We start from the raw sequence: 17,302 nt of genomic DNA, 5'->3' as shown, positions 1-17,302 counted from the left end.
AAACAGATGATAAAGCTATGTGAGTGCCGCAAATTAAACATTTTGGGGAGATACCTCTATCTAGCAAGCTGCTGCCCATCTCCCTGCCATTTATTGAATGCCCCAGCGCAGCTGTGGTCTAAATTTCAGCCTTCCAAACAAACTCTGTAAACAGTCCTTTCTCCAACCCACTGCTCTCCAGAAATACCTTCATTTACTCCTTGGGGAGTAGCCAGGCTCCTCTAAGGGAACCCTAAGCACTATAGGGGTATTTGGGGGGTGGTGACACTTTCCTGGACATCTGTGGGACAATACCATGGGATTTTTCTAGCTTATGGCCTGATGGTGTCTAGTTCCTAATACCAAGAAAACATCAGCCACTCATGGTTTAGTTACAGGTTGCTGACTCATGGGTTCATCATAGAATTGTTGGGTGAGGGAAGGCAGCCAGGCGTTTAATGTGGCTTAGAAATTAAAAGACACAGAAAATCAAGGCTTAGACGAGAGTCTTTCTATAGAAAACTAGATAGCATATTAGGACCTTTGTGAAACTGTCAGGTCTCACATAAAAGGGAGCTAAAAGGGACAGAGAGAGAGGAGGAGGAGAAGGTGCCCTCATGGGGGGCAGGGAGAGTACAAGGCCAAGAGAACATTCAGGAGAGGAAAAAAGGCATGGCTGGCCTGGGCCTCCTCCTTAAAATGAAGATTCTGGGAGGACCCAGCCTATCAGAAGGAGAGGCTAGATAGAGAACACTGAATTCTCCTTCTAAACATGATTATTTTTTTTCTTTTTGGAGAGGGAAGGTAGGGCAATTGGGGTTAAGTGACTTGCCTAAGGTCCCACAGCTAATAAGTATTAAGTGTCCGAGGCCACATTTGAACTCAGGTCCTCCTGACTCCAGGGCCTGTGCTCTATTCACTGTGCCCCCTGAATTCTCCTTCTAAACAGTACTTGTATATTTTTTTGTATGAAATGAAATATTTGCCTCAAAATGATGTTTTATTGAACATTTAGATGATATTCATAAAATCATAGCTTTTCAAAACACCATTTACTACTACTACTACTACCCCCCCATCTACCATTTATATAGCCCTACTATATGCCAGATACAGTGCTAAGCACTTTACAATAATTATCTCATTCAATCTCACAACAATCCTCAGAGGTAAGTGCTATTATTATCCCCATTTTACATATATGGACAATAAAAACAGTAACTAGGGGAGGCAATTAGGGCTTTGCTCCAAGGCACTGAAATTTAAAGGGTGCAGAGAGATCTCGTCCTCCATTAGCACACTAGAACTGAGCTGAGCATCTAGTTTGCAGAAATGACTAGATAAAATAGGAAACTAGATTGGTGCAAAATAAGATGGTGGTCTGGAGTCCCTTTCCCCAACCCTTTAAAGTCTTAAAAAGTATATTTGAGGGCTCCTTTCACACTCTTTGGGCATTTGCCCAATGTAAAAAGTGTGAGTTATAGCTCTGATGACAGAATGTTACTGTAATAGGGGCATCCTGGTATAATAGGAAGAATGTTAGATTTAGAATGGGGGAGAGGCCTGCATTCGAATCCTGATTCTCCCACTCACCAGCTGTGTAGCCTTCTGCAAGACACTTGACACCTGAGCCTCAGTTTCCTCACATGTAAAATGGGGATAACAATACCTACAGTGTATAGTTCACAGAGTTATGAGGATCAAATAAGGAGCTGTGAGTAAACCGTTTTGGTTATTTCACTACTTAGTCTCTGCACTTTGGTTTTTTTTTGGAGGCAATAAGGATAAAGTGACTTGCCCAGGGTCACACAGCTAGTAAGTATCTGAGGTTGTATTTGAACTCAGGTCCTTCTGACTCCAAGGCTGGTGTTATATCTACTAAGCCACCTAGCTGTGCCCCCCAAAGAGATATCTTTATCCTGTACTACTGGGCTTCTCACACTGGAAATGCCCTCCACTCCTTTGGCCTCTCCTGATTGACAGGGTCCTCCCAGAAGCTCCACTTTAAGGAGGAAGCCCAGGCCAGCCATGTCTTCATTCCTCTCCTGGATGCCCTCCTGACCATGTGCCCCTCTCCTCCCAAAAGGACATCTTCTCCCCCTCTTCTTTCCCTTCCCCTGTACAACCAATATGTTGTATGATCGAAGCTCTTTCTTTCTGCTGGTGTATGTATTCCCAGCACCAGGCACAGTGCACATCATTAGCTCTTAATAAACACTTGTCGATCTTAAAGTGCCATATAAATGTCAATTATCATCATTACTGTTAGTTGTATGATGTCCTAGAGTAAAATGATATGCTAAAATATGGTACGAAATCAATTGTGCACAGTAAACAAAACCCCTCTGCAAAAAGTCATCTAGAGGGACCCTGAACCATGGGCAGCACGGCTCCCATCCCTCCTGTTAATTAGCAGACAAGTCTGAGGAAGCTGTTGAGGACACCAAGTGTTTAAGTGACTTGCCCAGGCTGGGTCACAGAGCTGACAGATGTCAGAGGCAGGCCCTGAAACCAGGGATATCTCATGCCAAGCCTCTGCTGCCTCTTTGGCCCTGAGATACCCAGGTGGCAAATGAGACCCGTAGCTGGGGTTCTTAATCAGGGATCCAGGGACTTGTTTTTACATATTTTAATAATTGTATCCAATGGAATTGGCTTTCTTTTCAAATTTCTGTATTTTACTTAATTCTGAGAAGGGGTCTCTAGGTTTCACCTACAGATTGCTAAAGGGGCCTCTGACCCAACCAAGGTTAAGAACTCCTAAAACAGGGGTGGCTAGGTGTCACAGTGAACAGAGCACTGGCCCTGGAGTCAGGAGGACCTGAGTTCAAATCCAGTCTCAGACCTAACACAAAAACTAGCCATGTGACCTTGGGCAAGTCACTTAACCTCAATTGCCCTCCAAAAAAAAAGAACCCCCAATACAGAGGGGTCCTACTATTGTGGGTGATTTTACATTTGAAAGGTCTAGCTATTGTGGCCCTTTTAACCTAGTAACTTCACTGCTAGGATTTCATCCTAAAAATATAATGAAGAATGAAAAATGATCCCCTCTCTATAAGATATTCATAGATGCTTTATTTGGGATAGTAAAAAAAAAAAGTAGAGGGGGGGGGAGGGAAAAACCTAAATATCCAGTATTGGAATGGCTGAACACACACATTAAAATGAAACATGTAAGAAAATCTGGAAAGATTTACATCAAATGATGCACCATGCACTAAGTAGGATCAGAAATAAATGTGTATGGGTATGTGTGCATATTTTTTTTTAAAAGCCCAGGATAACAATGTCTTAAACATTTAGAAAGAGCCACTGAGCAAAAATAAGAAGTTTTTTTTGTGAATTCCTTTGGTTCCATCTTTAATTCAATTAAAAGATATTTGTTAAGCAAGGCACTGTGTCGAATAATGGAGATTACATTGTAGAAGGGTTTGCTGCAGAGGAAGAAAACACTAATCAGGAAACCTGGGTTCAACCTCCCAGCTGTCACTTACTACTGATGCAACTTTACCTCCACAGGCCTCAGTTTCCTTATTTGTAAAATAAGAGAGTTGGGCTTGATGGCCCCTAAAGCCCCTTCACCTTTAAGTCTATCATCCTATGATATGCCCAGGGTTTCCCAGATGGTAACTCAGTGGCATGCTAGGCCTGGAATCTGGAAGACCTGAGTTCAAATCCAGTCTCAGACCCTTCATTAGCTGTGTGACTCTGGCTGAGTCACTTAACCTCTGTTTGCCTCAGTTTTCACAACTGTAAAATGGAGACAGCAATAGCATTTACCTTGGGGCTCAGAAGAGACCATCTTTGTAAAGTGTTGAGCATACATAATGGATGCTTCAAAAACGGTTTCCTTCCTTCTGTTGTATTCCTAATTTTGTGCATATAATATGTGTGTGTACACATACATAGAGACACACATCTATATCTATATATATATTGGATGATTTATCTTTGTTAATGGCTCTTTAGTCTATAATAAAACCAGATGATGACAAAACTGCATATTGTGTTAGCGGTCCCTTTATTTCTGAACGTGGGCACCGTTCCGTGACGATGCCATAAAAGCCACTGTTTGGCCACAGCAGGATGTTCAGCATTTTAACCGGGGGGACCACTTGTTCCTCCTCCCTTTGGAGGAGGCAGCGGCGCTGATCTCCCCATCCCTCGGCTTCCCTGGCCTCAGCTGGACCCCGGTTCCGCTGGACTGGTAAACAGGCTGGGGTACTCACTTCCACCTGCTCAAACACCGCCTTGGGAACACCAGGCTTGTTTTTGTTTGAACTGATGGTCAAATCATTAACCGCATTTTACGCCTGACCCTGCACTGAGGTTGAAGGTTCGTTTAGCACAGAACTGCTTCAGACAGAAAAAGTCCAAACCCTCCTTAGAGTGACGTTATTTCACTGCAGTTGACGGATCAACAGAAGTCCCGACTCTGTTTTCTTTCCAGTGCAAATGTTTGAGTCCGTTTATATCAAAGGGAGGCAGAGGGGAAGAAGGATGAGCACTGGACAAGAAGCCAAAAGGCTGTTTTTGGCTCTGCCGTTAACTTAGTGTGTCATAGCCATAGTGGGCATTTATCTAGCGCCTTAAAAGTTTGCAGATTTATATTATTTGATCCTCACGATGGCTCTGGGAGGTAGGTGCTAGTATTCTCCCCATCTGACAGATGAGGAAACTGAGGCCCCAGGGTCACCCATCATTCCAGTTAAGTGTCTGAGGCTGGATTTGAACTCAGGTCTTCCTGACCAACCGTAAGTACATCACTTCACTTCCCTGAGCCTTCCTTTCCTCCTTTATAAAACAGGGGTAGTACTTTGACTGTGCCTCACTCAAACCCAACTGCGTGACGTCACTGGTCTTCGAAAACAAAGGACAAGAAACAACATACAACAACATACAAGTACCATCCTGCCTTTCCTCACAGGATTATTGTGAGAAGATCTGTTGAGATAATGAATGGGAAAGCTCTCTGCATTAAAGAAAAGACAAACAGTATCATCTCCAAAGGCACACACTCCATCAGTCCCTTTCCCAAACTGCTCCAGAGCACAGGGTTCACAAATACCGTCATGTCCATTCTGAAAAATGTCAACAGCAGGACGTCAGGAAGAACCAGCATGAGGTAATGGACAGAGGGTGGGATCATGAAGAGCTGAGTTCAAATTCTCCCTTTGACATATACTAGCTAAATGACCACCACCAAGTCATTGGGCCTGTTAGGGCCTCGGGAAACTCTCTGAAGGCCCTAACTTACAATCTTCATCCATGGAAGGAGTTTCCTATATAAGGAGTTAGTACCCTACAGTAATGTAATCACAGGTGCAGACTGGAAACTGAAAGTCCAGGGTGGTGAGGAATATTATATTATCTCATTATATCATATTACATATTTCACATCATATCATATCATATCATATCATATCATCAGCATTAATTAATGCTTTAAGGTTTCCCAAGTGTCTTACTTTACAACAAACTGGAGGTATGATAGAAACAGAAGTGGGAATACCTAATATCTAGGTTTAAATCCTGTTTCTAATCAAATGAGATAACAAGTCAAGGAGCATTTATTAAGCACCTCTTACGAGCTTGGCCTGGTGCTAAGTGTTGGGGATACAAAGAAGATCCAAAACAAAGCAGCTTACATGTGTAAAATGCTTTGCAGAGTTTTAAAAATCCCTTCATTAATGCTAGTAGTTGTTGCTATGATTGTTAACATTATTATGTATTACTACTGATGGGAGTAATGGCCACACCCACCTGACAGGCTGCTGTCAGTCAGTTAATAAACCTTATGAAATGCCTACTATGGGCCAGGTACTGTACAAAGAAAGGCAAGGTCTGAAGGAGCTGACAGTCTTACAGGGGAGTCAACAAGCCATTTAGAAGATAAATTGGAGATAAATTGTCAGAGACAAGGCAGTAAAATCAAGGGATAATGGGTAAGGCTTCCTGTGGAATGTGGTATTTGAGCCAGAGCTTGAAGGAAGCCAAGGAATACTATCCATAAAGTATTCTGCCAACCTCAAAGCCCTGTAGAAGAAGTCATCTGTTATTCCTGGGTCACCCACATTATCATTATCCTCATTTTACAGATGAGGAAACTGAGGCCCCAAGAGAAGTTAAGTGACCTCCTCGAGGTCGAGGAGTTAGTGTCAGAACTGGGTGGGTCTTGAACGGGGTCTTTCCATTCTGAGCACCATGAATCAAATCCTTTGAATGTGAGTCCTGAGGATGTGGCATAAAACCACAAATCCTGTCTTCCTTTTTTGGTCTCCTGACCCACTCACTGTCCCTCTTCACGTCCTCCACACTGCAGGCAAACTGAGTGGACTGCTTGCTGTGGGGTATTCCCATCTTCCCATTGCCTGTTACCTGGACATTTCTCATGTCCATCTGCCACAAATCCTTCTGTCCCTTCAAAATTCTGCTCCGGCAAAGCCTTTTCTGATCCCCCAGTTATGACTGCTCTGGCCCTCAAAACCCCTTGTAAGGACTTAAGTGGGTACATGTGTCACTGTCCAGGGACAAGGTGAGCTCCCCAGGGGCAAAGGAGCCTTCCTCTTTGTCTCTGGAACCCTAGCTCCTCGCCCACTGCCTGCACACCGTGACAGAGGCTGGATGGAGCAGAAATGAGGTCGGGGTGTTTTTTGTGGCCCAAATAAAATGTTCCTGGGCCAGGAGGTTTTTCTTAACTGTGACTTTCTTCCAACAAAACAGCCTTCCTATAATTCATCCCTGAACTCTTGGAGTCTAAGTAAAGAGCGGCTACTGTGGAAAATGAAAGCCACATCCCAGGGCCTCATTATGTGTGGATGAACAGAACTTCATTCCTCACACTAAAAATGGTCAGCTGGAAAGCCTATTTTTCTTTTCAACTACTGGACCTCTGCTTCCTCATCTACAAAAACCAGCAGGGTAGACTAGATGTTTTATCAAGGTTTTTTTTTTTTTCCCAGATCTGACATTCTATGATTCTATGAAACTTGTTACAGGACAAGTGCTAAAAACACCCTGAAATACCACTGGTAGAAAGAGCTGACATTTATATAGGACTTTACAGTTGACAAAGCATTATATGTACACACACACACACACACACACACACACACACGACTGTCTATATAATTTCATAGTAATAACCAGCATTTATATAGCTCTTTCCATTTTGCAGAGTGCTTTACAAATATCATTTGATCTTCACAATCACCCTCATATGTAGGTGCTATTATTATCCCCGTTTTACAGATGGAGAAACTGGTGCAGGAAGCAGTTAATGACTTGCCCAGGGTCACACAGCCAGTGTCTGAGGCAAAATTCAAACTCAGACTTCCTAACTCCAGGTCTGGTGCATTATCCAATGAGCCAGCTAGCTGCCCTGATCGAAGTCCTTTGAGGTTGGCAGTATAGACATTATCTCCATTTTGCAGGTCAGGGCAAGACACAGGGAAGTATAATAAAGAGTCGTTTCCCTGGTACCTGAAAGACCTGGGTTGAAGTTCCATCTCTGATTCATTTACCGTATTGGCAAAGAGTTTAACTTCTGGCTGAAATCTCATGAAAGCAGTAAGTTACAGACAGGCTTGCCCAGCTGCATCAATGGGAAAAATCAGCACATTGAGTTTCCCTACACAGACAAAATTGCAAATCTGGACCCCCTTTTGCTACCCTCCCCCCCAAAAACAGAGGAGGAAACAATTATAGAGAGAATTAATGACTGCCCTAAGCTAGAAATATGTCAAATATGGTATGCACCAACAAACAAAAAATTGACATACAGTAATTAGTTCATAATTCCTAGAGATACTGTTAGGCCAGCTAGTTGGTGCTGTTGATAGAGTGCTAGGCCTGGAGTCAGGAAGACCTGAGATCAGATCCAGCCTCAGACACTTACAAGCTGTGTGTGACCCTGGGCAAATCACTTAATCCTGTTTGCCTCAGTTTCCTCATCTGTAAAAGAAAATGGCAAACCAGTCCGGTATCTTTTCTGAGGAAACCCCAAATGGAATCTTGAAGAATTGGACATGATTGAACAACAACAAAAAAGAAATACTAAAATCCAAATTCTCTTGTTCTAGGAAAATGTAAATTAACAAAAACTGATTTAAAAAATTAAAACAATTAGAAGAGGCAGCATGGTATGCCAGAAATAGTATTGACTCTAAGAATGTCAAAGAACCTGGATTTGCTTACTATAAATTTAACCTTTCTGGGCCTTAAATTTCCCCACTGGTAAAATGAGAGAGTCAGCCTAGCTGGCTTCTAGGGACCCTGCCAGCTCTATGTCCTCTGAGTCAAGTTCATGAACTAAAGTGCCCTTGGGAGTCATTCAGGGGCAGGAAAAGTGGCTAAAACAGTGAAATGTTGGGACCAAGGGCGTTTCCAGTTATAAACTCAGCCTTGCTGCAAAACCAGTCCCCGCAGGCCTGGAGACCTGCACGTGCCTTGGTTTACCTGTACTCACTGCCCTCTTAGTTCTGCAGGGAGGACACCCCAGCCTCAGGAATCAGCAGGCAACTGGAAACCCCCCGCGAGCCCATATGCACTGCAGGAGAGGCTAAGAAGTTAGCTTTCCTTGAAGCTGGCTGGTGGTTTCTGTTACAGCCACGCTTCCCAGAATCCTCTGCTCCTGGACTCCTATCAAGTGGTGTCCTCTGGGAAATGTAGTTCATCCCACGTACCCCTTCCTCTTGGTTCCTTCTGCCCCCATAAAGACGTTGCTGATTGCAAGGGGCCAATTAGCAGAGAAATCTTAGCAAGTGGAGGTGGGAGGAGCCTGGGGCAGGCAAGTAATTCAGAAGGGGCAGGAAAACTGGCAGATGGCTCCCTCCCTTAAACTCTGTAATTAACGATGGGATAGTGATCCAAGAAGCAATTAAGAAATCCTTTGGGTGACAGGGTGGTTACTGTAGTTGCTTACAATGCTTGGGATCTAATAGTTTCTTGTTTTAATTAGTTACTCCTACTATACTCAGGTTAATTTTTGGTTTTGTTTTTACCTGGAATGAAGAATTTCTACTAGCTGTTGGGCTGTGGGCAAATTGCCTCTCAAAGACTCGGTTTTCTCGTCTGTAAAATGGGGATAGTGTAGGATCACCCAAGGTTGTTGTAAGGATCAAATGAGATAATATATGTTACAGTGCTTTTCCCTTGTTCATTTTGTACACTCCCATGCTGTCAATGAGCACTTCTATCAATCGATTATTCCAAAAACATTCAGTGCCAACTATGAATGTAGCGATTCTTATTTGCAAGAAATTTACGCTCTAGTAGTGGAAACAATAAAGGTATATGCATTTCTGTTGAAGCTTAAACCTGCGCTAAGACTTTCAGGACACCCTGTATAAGTATATACAGAAAATATATCAAGGGGATTAATAATAAGTAGTTAAATATGATATCTTGGCTCCCAGATGCATCATCAACTGAGGCTCACCTCCCTGAGTTCTAGTCCCTTATCTCCTACCAATCCATCAAACTGAACATATCCAATTCTCATCTCATTATCTTGGCCCCTAAACCTACTTCTTCCCTAACTTCTTTGTTTCTGGTTGAGCTACTACATCCTATCATGGGACTCAAGACCTCAGAGCCGTCTTTGACCCTTCTTTCTACCCAACAAGCTGCTAAGTCCTGTAGAGTCTGCCACCATAGTATGTCTTGTAGTATGTCTTGTATTTGTCTTCTTTCTACCTATATAGTCAGGCTCTAATCAGTTCTCATTTAATATTGTAATCACCTCCTACCTTCTCTGCCTGTATCCAGTCTCTTCCCTCCCATCCCTCCCCCCCATCCAACCTTTGGTGTATGTAGCTGGTTAAATAATCTTTCTAATGCGTATGCCTGAGATTGTGGCACTTTCTTGTTCAGTAGTATAAACTCAGCCTAGCATTTAAGGCATTCCATAATATGACCCCAATCTCTCTTCCCTGCTTCATGCTCTTCCCCTTTCTGTTCTTTATGTATCAGGAAAACTGAACTCTTGTTACCCAATCTTCCCTGTCTGTCCAATACATGTGTGTGCATGCTTTTGTCTGTGTGTGATCCTCTAAGCCTGATCCTATGCCCTTTGGACCAATACCTTCTGAAAGGTATTATTTTCTTCAAGGCCCAGCTTAGACACCACCCCTTCTATGAAGCTTTCCCTGCATTCTCCAGCTAAAAGTAATCTCCCTTCTACATATATACATATACACATACACGTACACATATCCACACACATGTCCATATATATGGAATTTATATTCTCATGTGTATCTTCTCTGATTTCTATTTTACTATAATTTGGATAAATGGGCTTCTTTGAAAACCCAAGATGGACTCACAGAGTCAGACATGTCTGAACAACTATAACAAACTTCCTAGGATATAACAGCTGCCTTTGGATCCTTAATCAGATAAGGAGACATTGAAAACAACCACAACATCTCCAAAGAAATGCTGATTCTAAAAAATGGAAAAGAAAAAAGAGTAAAGACACTTGACTGATTTATCACCATTTTCTACAAGAGCTTAATGGATGGAGAATTACTATGATGAGGAAGCTAAAAGAGCCCAGGACTGCCTTAGGCTGAGAAGATTTGAGCATCTTGTCAAGCAGAGTCATGGTACCCAGAGGTAACATCAGTTAAAAGTACAAAGTCATTTGTAAAACATCATGGGGGAGGATATTGGAAGACACAAGCCTCAACAAACAATGAAAAGCAACAGAAAGAATGAGAAACCTACAGAAAGATTATAATGAACCCCAAATTTGACATAGAAGAAATTGAGAATAATAAATAGAGGAAAAAAATAGAACAAATTTGCCAGTGTTACTAAACTTACTACCAATGACAATGGAACTGTTGAATCACTGTTGAATTCTACCACCTAAGTACCTAAACTGCTACCTGAGTTAATGCAAATGACATTTAAGAAGAGGAAGTTAGGAAGAGTAACTGATTAGATTAAGTACAAACAGAAGAAATCTAAGACGGAGTCAGTATAATTTTGCAGGTATTCAGGGATCAACTTTCAGTATACCTCAAAGAATGGAAGGGGAAAGTGCCAAACATTTGGAAAAGCAAACTGAAGAGTATGAGTGTACAAAAGAAATCAATCAACCAAGAACACATCAGAAAACACGGCCCCACAGGCCTACCCCTTCACCTCCATAAAATTTTATGAAAATGTCCTACATATACATAGAGGCTATTCTTGATGAAAATAAGTGAAGGGAAAAAGATAATTTTCAGCAGCAGACAGGATAGGTGGGGTTGTGGGTATGGTGCTAAGCCCAGAGTCAAGAATACTTGAGTTCAGATCTGACCTCAGACATTTACTGTCTGTGTGACCCTGGGCAAGTGACTTAATCCCTGTAGGCCTCAGTTTCTTCATTTGTAAAATGGGGATAATAATAGCACCTATCTCCCAGGATTGTTGTCAGGATCAAATAAGATGACAAATTTAGGGGCGGCCGGGTAGCACAGTGAGTAAGAGCACCAGCTCCAGTGTTGGGATGACCTGGAGATCAAATCCCGGGCTCAGACGCTTAGCACCTACCCAGAAACACCTGGCCGTGTAACCTTGAGCAAGTTACTTAACCCCAATTGCTTAGGGGCAGCCAGGTGGCTCAGCGAGTAAGAGCACCGGCTCCAGTGTTGGGATGACCTGGATCAAATCCGGGCTCAGATACTCAGCACCACACCCAGAAACACCTGGCCGTGTAACTTTGAGCAAGTTACTTAACCCCTATTGCTTTAGAAAAAAAAAGATGACAAATTTAAAGTGTTTAGCACAGTGCCTGTTGTACAGTAAATGATATATAAATGTTAGCTATTATTAATATTATTCACATATGAGATACAATGTCACTAACAAAAGATTGGCCTAGCATCCCATACAAGAAGAACCAGATAGATGAAGAACACATTTGAATGGACCATTACATGAAATATTACATGTGTATCTTGGACAGGTACAGCTAATGGACATGAGCTGGGCCCACAAATTAATATTAAGAAGAGAGTGGCTTGGATCAATATATAGCATTTTCAGGGATCCCAATTGCTCCAAAAATGTTGTTGTTGTTGTTTTTTAAACATTTAACCAACATGTTTCTAGATTCCTCTGAATCCCTGCATACCATGATCTCCAAAGAAGCAAAATTGTGAGTGACTTTTGAGGTTTTTATGTCCCACATGGTGTTGATCATCAATGAATCATTAAATAAAATCATCTCTATGGTTACATCTAGCAAAGGGTGAAAGATGTACAGTAGATGATAACTTTATTATATGAGGTAGTGAGGAAAACATGCTAGATTTTTCATCATAAAGCCAGGATTCAAATTCCACATCTCTACCACTTTTTAAAAATTTTTAATTAATTTATTTACTTTTCTTCTCCTTCTCCTCCCTCTTCCCCCACCCCCGGCCCCACCATTGCAGCATGCAATCAAATATAGGATCTACAAATACTTTCACATTAAATATTAGTCAAGTTGTAAAGAAGGATTATTACCAATAGAGTGAACAATGAGAAAGAAGAAACAAAACAAAATAAAAAAAGGGAGAGAGAACAAGTAGTTTGCTTCAATCCGCTCTACCACTTTTTGACTTGCATAAACTTGGATAATTCACTTAACTTCTCTGACCTTCAGTTCCCTTATTGATACAATGAGTAGTCTGGGATAAAGCATGGATTCTTAACTTGGGGTCCATAGACTTCCAACCGGTCCATGGATAGATTGGGGGGGGGGTCGTCTGTAAACTTGGGTGGGAAAACTGCATCTTTTTTTCAATATAATTGATTTGCTTTGTAATCTTATACATTCTATTTTATGCATTTAAAAATATTGTTCTGAGAAAAAGTCCATAGGCTTTACTAGATTGCCAAAGGAGTCTATGACATTAAAAAAAATGTTGAGAGCCCTTAGACCAGATGGTCTTTGAGGTGCTTTCTGGATCTAAACTTACGATCAACAGTGGCTTGTTTGGCAAAAGAAATATCATCAAGGAGATGCATGATTGGAAAAGGAGGGGGGCATCTGGTGTTGGACTTGGAGTCAGGAAGATCTGAATTTAAACCCTGCCTCTGAAACTTATTAGCTATGTGACCCTGGGTAAGTCACTTAGCTTTTTGTGCTCAGTAACCTTATCTATAAAAGGAAAGAGTTGAACTCAGTGGACTTGAAGGTTCCTACCAATCCTAAACCTATGAACTTATGTTCACAGAGTAAGAGCAGGGAAAGACACATGGGCAGATTAAGTGTTTCACTACTACCTACAACATATTAAAAACAAAATAAAACCAATGTCAGGGAAGACACCCAAAGCATGGGAGTGGGTATTCTGATTTATGGGAAAATTTGGCTAAGGATTCCAGAGAATAAGGTGTGAATGAGGTGCAATTTGCATTGTAGGAGGGAGTATTCACATCAAAGGTGGGAGTGTTCATACTGTTGAAATCTAAGTCCAATCCAACGTTGTAGTGAAAATGGGGTTTTGTCCTTCAAGGGACCCATAATAAGCTCCAGGCTGCAGAATCCCAGTCCAGCCTTCAAATGATAGGATTCAAGAGGAATGATATGCTTAAAAATAGCAAATAGCAGAGAAAGGAAAGAGAATAACCTTTATAGACTTTTAATCCCACAGGCTTCTGGTCCTATTATTTCTGTCACAGTATGACTACCAACTTTGCTGTATATGGAAGTACATGGAATAAAACTAGAACATGTAGAGAGATGTTACAAGCACAAAGCCATTTGTTTAACTGTTAAAGTACTTCGTTGCTGTTAAAATAATAAAACATTAGCACCCTTCATAAAATAAGCCTTAAACACAGAGCTCTTTTGCGGTGGTCAAGAACTGGAAATTGAGGGGATGCCCATCAATTGTGGAATGGTTGAATAACTTGTGGTATATGAATATAATGGAACACTATTGTGCTATAAGAAATGATAAACAGGCAGACTTCAGAAAAATGTGGAAAGACTTATATGAACTGATGCTGAGTGAAGTGAGCAGAACCAGGAGAACATTGTGCACAGTAACAGCCACATTGTGTGATGACTGACTTTGATAGACTTAGTTCTTCTCAGCAATGCAAGGACCTAAAATAATTCCAAAAGACTCATGATGGAAAATGCCATTCACATCCAGAGAAAGAAATATGGAATCTGAATGCAGGTTGAAGCATACTATTTGCTTTGTTTTTTCTTTCTCATGGTTCTTCCCATTCTTTCTAATTCTTTTATACAACATTCCTGAAAGAAATTTGGAATTATGTTTAAAAAAGAAATAGGAAACTAAAATGTCCATACCTTTGTCCCAGAGATCCTAGACATATGCCCTAAGGAGTTCAAAGATAGAAAGAAAGGTCCTCTATGTACTAAACTAGTCAGAACCTATTGTTTGGGGAATGGCTAAACAAATTGTAGATATGAGAAAGGAGTGAAATATTATTGTTCCGTAAAAAAGGAATATGACTGATTAAAAGAAACATGGGAAAGCTTTTACATAGGGTAAAATAAACTGAACCAGGAAAACAATATGAACCATGATTACAGTAGATTTAAACAACTTGTACCTGATACTATAACATACATGATCCAAAGTTTAGGCTACATCATTGAAAGAAGAGTTTCTGATCAAGTAAAAGAAAACTAAAGGAAAAGAATAAAAAAACCTGGCACTGTCTAATTAAAATGAAAATGACTTGGCTCCAGAGAAAAGATGATAAAATATACCTACCCCATTAACTTATAGAAGGGTGTAGGACATTGTATATGTGTCAGACTTGGTTGATATGTTGACTAGTTTTCCTGAAAAATTTTTCCCTCTTTTGTTTTATTCCTTGTTTCAAGGAGTATCTTATTAGACAAGAGGGCGAGAGACCTAAATGGAAAAGTGATGTAAAAACAAAAGCTATATAAAAAAAAAAACCAAACAGAACAAAATTAATGAGAAGGTAGGAAAAATGGACTCTAAGGTTACTTCCAGTTTTAAGAGTATATGCTCTATTCTGGTGTAGTAGATTGAAGAAAGGTGACAGACTCCTTCCTGGAAGGTGGCCTGAAGATGGAAAATAATTGAAATTTATTTTTCGATATAGTGGCAGATTTTTTTGATATATTGATGCTTCTTGATTTTTTTCATGTTTTTCTAATCTATTTTAATTTTAACTGTTGAATGATTGAAAAGCATTTTTTAAGTACTTACTATATGCAAAGATCAGCATGCAGTAAAATAATCCTTGCTCTGAAGGAATTCACATTCTAATAGGGGAAAACAATATATTATAGGAGATTTGAGCCTCAAGATTTGATGGAAGGGTCCAGTGTTCTGTAGGGTACAGCAACAAGGCAGATGGCACTATATTTTCTTTAACGTCATTTCTCCTTTTTTCCCCCTGGGGTAATTTATTTCATTATTTGTGCGTTCCCCACTTGGTGTAATTTATTTCATTATTTGTGTATTCCTTGGTTGCTATATTTATTGACTTTTCTTGTAATCTGTTGGTGGGGACTGGGCTATAAAGCAAATAATCTACTCAGTCCAATTTTCTTTGTAGGAATGCTTCCAAGTCTGTTCTCTCCCTGTTTGTCTCTTATTCATTCATTCATTTGTTCGTTCACCTACTTATTTATTTATTCATTTATGTATTTATTTTTGCATCGATGATTAGGCTTAGGTTTTTACAGTATATCATTCTGAGTCTCATCCTGAGCTCCTTTGTTCTTCAGAGCACACATCATCCCCTTCTGTAGCTTCTGATGGGTGCAGAATTATCTTGTGTTATTCCAGTGTTCTTTCCTTTATATTTGAAGGTCTTTCTCTTGGTCCCCTGAAGAATCTATTGTTGCTGGACTCATTAAGTTTAATCACTATGTGTTTTGGAGCTTTAAGGATAGAATATTTATTTATTTATTTTATTGGCACTTTGTTTCCTAGGTACAGAAGTTCTGGGCAGTTTTCTTGTACTATTTCTTACATTATGGTGTTCAGATTTTTTGAATTATTGTGTTCTTCTGAGAGACCTATAATCATTAGGTTGTGTAGCACAGGCTTCCTGTCTTTGAGATCGATATGTTTTGCTTGTATAGAGATGATGTATTCTTTTAATGTTATTGATTTTGCTTCTTTACTCCCAGATAGTCCTTTGCACTGGTATATTTATCTTCTTACTCAGTTGCTTAGCCTTTCCAGAGGTGATGGCAGAGGGGGTGGTGGTGATGGCTTAAAGATTAGGGATTAGTTCATCAAGTTGTTACCTCTTTCTGGATCTTGGTGTCTTAGACCATGGACAAGAGCTGCAATTGTTTTATCTCTTGCACACTATTATTATTTTGGACAGGTTTGAGGGGTTGTGAGGATCAGAGAAAATGTCTAATCTACCACCTTACTGGTCACATGATATGGAACTTTCTAATGTCATTTTCATTGATAAAACTATATTCATGAAAAAAATTGAACCTTTTGATAGTGTCAAGGATGTTGGTGGCAAGAACTTTCTTTCAGGGGTCTTTAGTGACTCTGGCTACCGAAGTGGTAGAGGCTGTAGCTCCTGCAGAGTGACTTGCTAGATGGCTTAGACATAAAGGTTGCTTTGTTGAATGATGGCTGCAAGGAGTAGTATGGAAGCAGGCTACTAATCTGGAAGAAATTTGTATTTCCAGGATCTTGGACTTCCCTACCAATAATAGCAGTTGGTTGGTGTTTCCTATTGTTCTTAGTGGTAGGGATGCCAGGAAAGGGCACCGTCTCTATAGAGATTGTTTCCTTTAAGGATGGCAGCAGGGGCAAGGCTGAAATCAGGGTTGGTGGTCTGAGGGGTGGGGGAAGGGAGCTACTCCTCCTGGGGACCTTGGGTTATCACTTCCCTTGTCTTTGAGGTGGTAATGGCAATGGTTTAACCCATCTGGTATGTGACACCTTCTCTTTCTTCCTTGGTTACTTACTTAGTACTTACCAAGTACTTACTGGGGCCAACTCTACTCATCCTGATCTATATCTTGCTACTAGACCCAAATGGCTCCAGAGGAGAGAGTGAGGCTGGTGACTTTGCACAGCCCTTCCTCACTTAAATCCAATTCACTTGGAAGTCATGGCATCACCTTCCTGATATAATGGTTTTCTTCGAGAATGAAGGACAAATAACAATCTGTAAGTAGTAGTAACTGCCCACCAAGGACCCAACTGGCTGATTCCAGTTGGGCAACACAGGTCTTTCCCTTCCTCCCTTACTTCCCTCCCTCCCTCCCTCTCTCCCTCCCTCCCTCCCTCCCTTCCTTCCTTCCTTCCTTCCTTCCTTCCTTCCTTCCTTCCTTCCTTCC

This window comes from Petaurus breviceps, unplaced genomic scaffold, assembly GCF_028583685.1.
Source record: "Petaurus breviceps papuanus isolate PSGF00001 unplaced genomic scaffold, PetGlider_PUasm1.0 90762, whole genome shotgun sequence".
Lineage (NCBI taxonomy): Eukaryota > Metazoa > Chordata > Mammalia > Diprotodontia > Petauridae > Petaurus > Petaurus breviceps.
The sequence above is the reverse complement of the archived record's forward strand: the minus strand, read 5'-3'. Positions refer to the sequence as shown.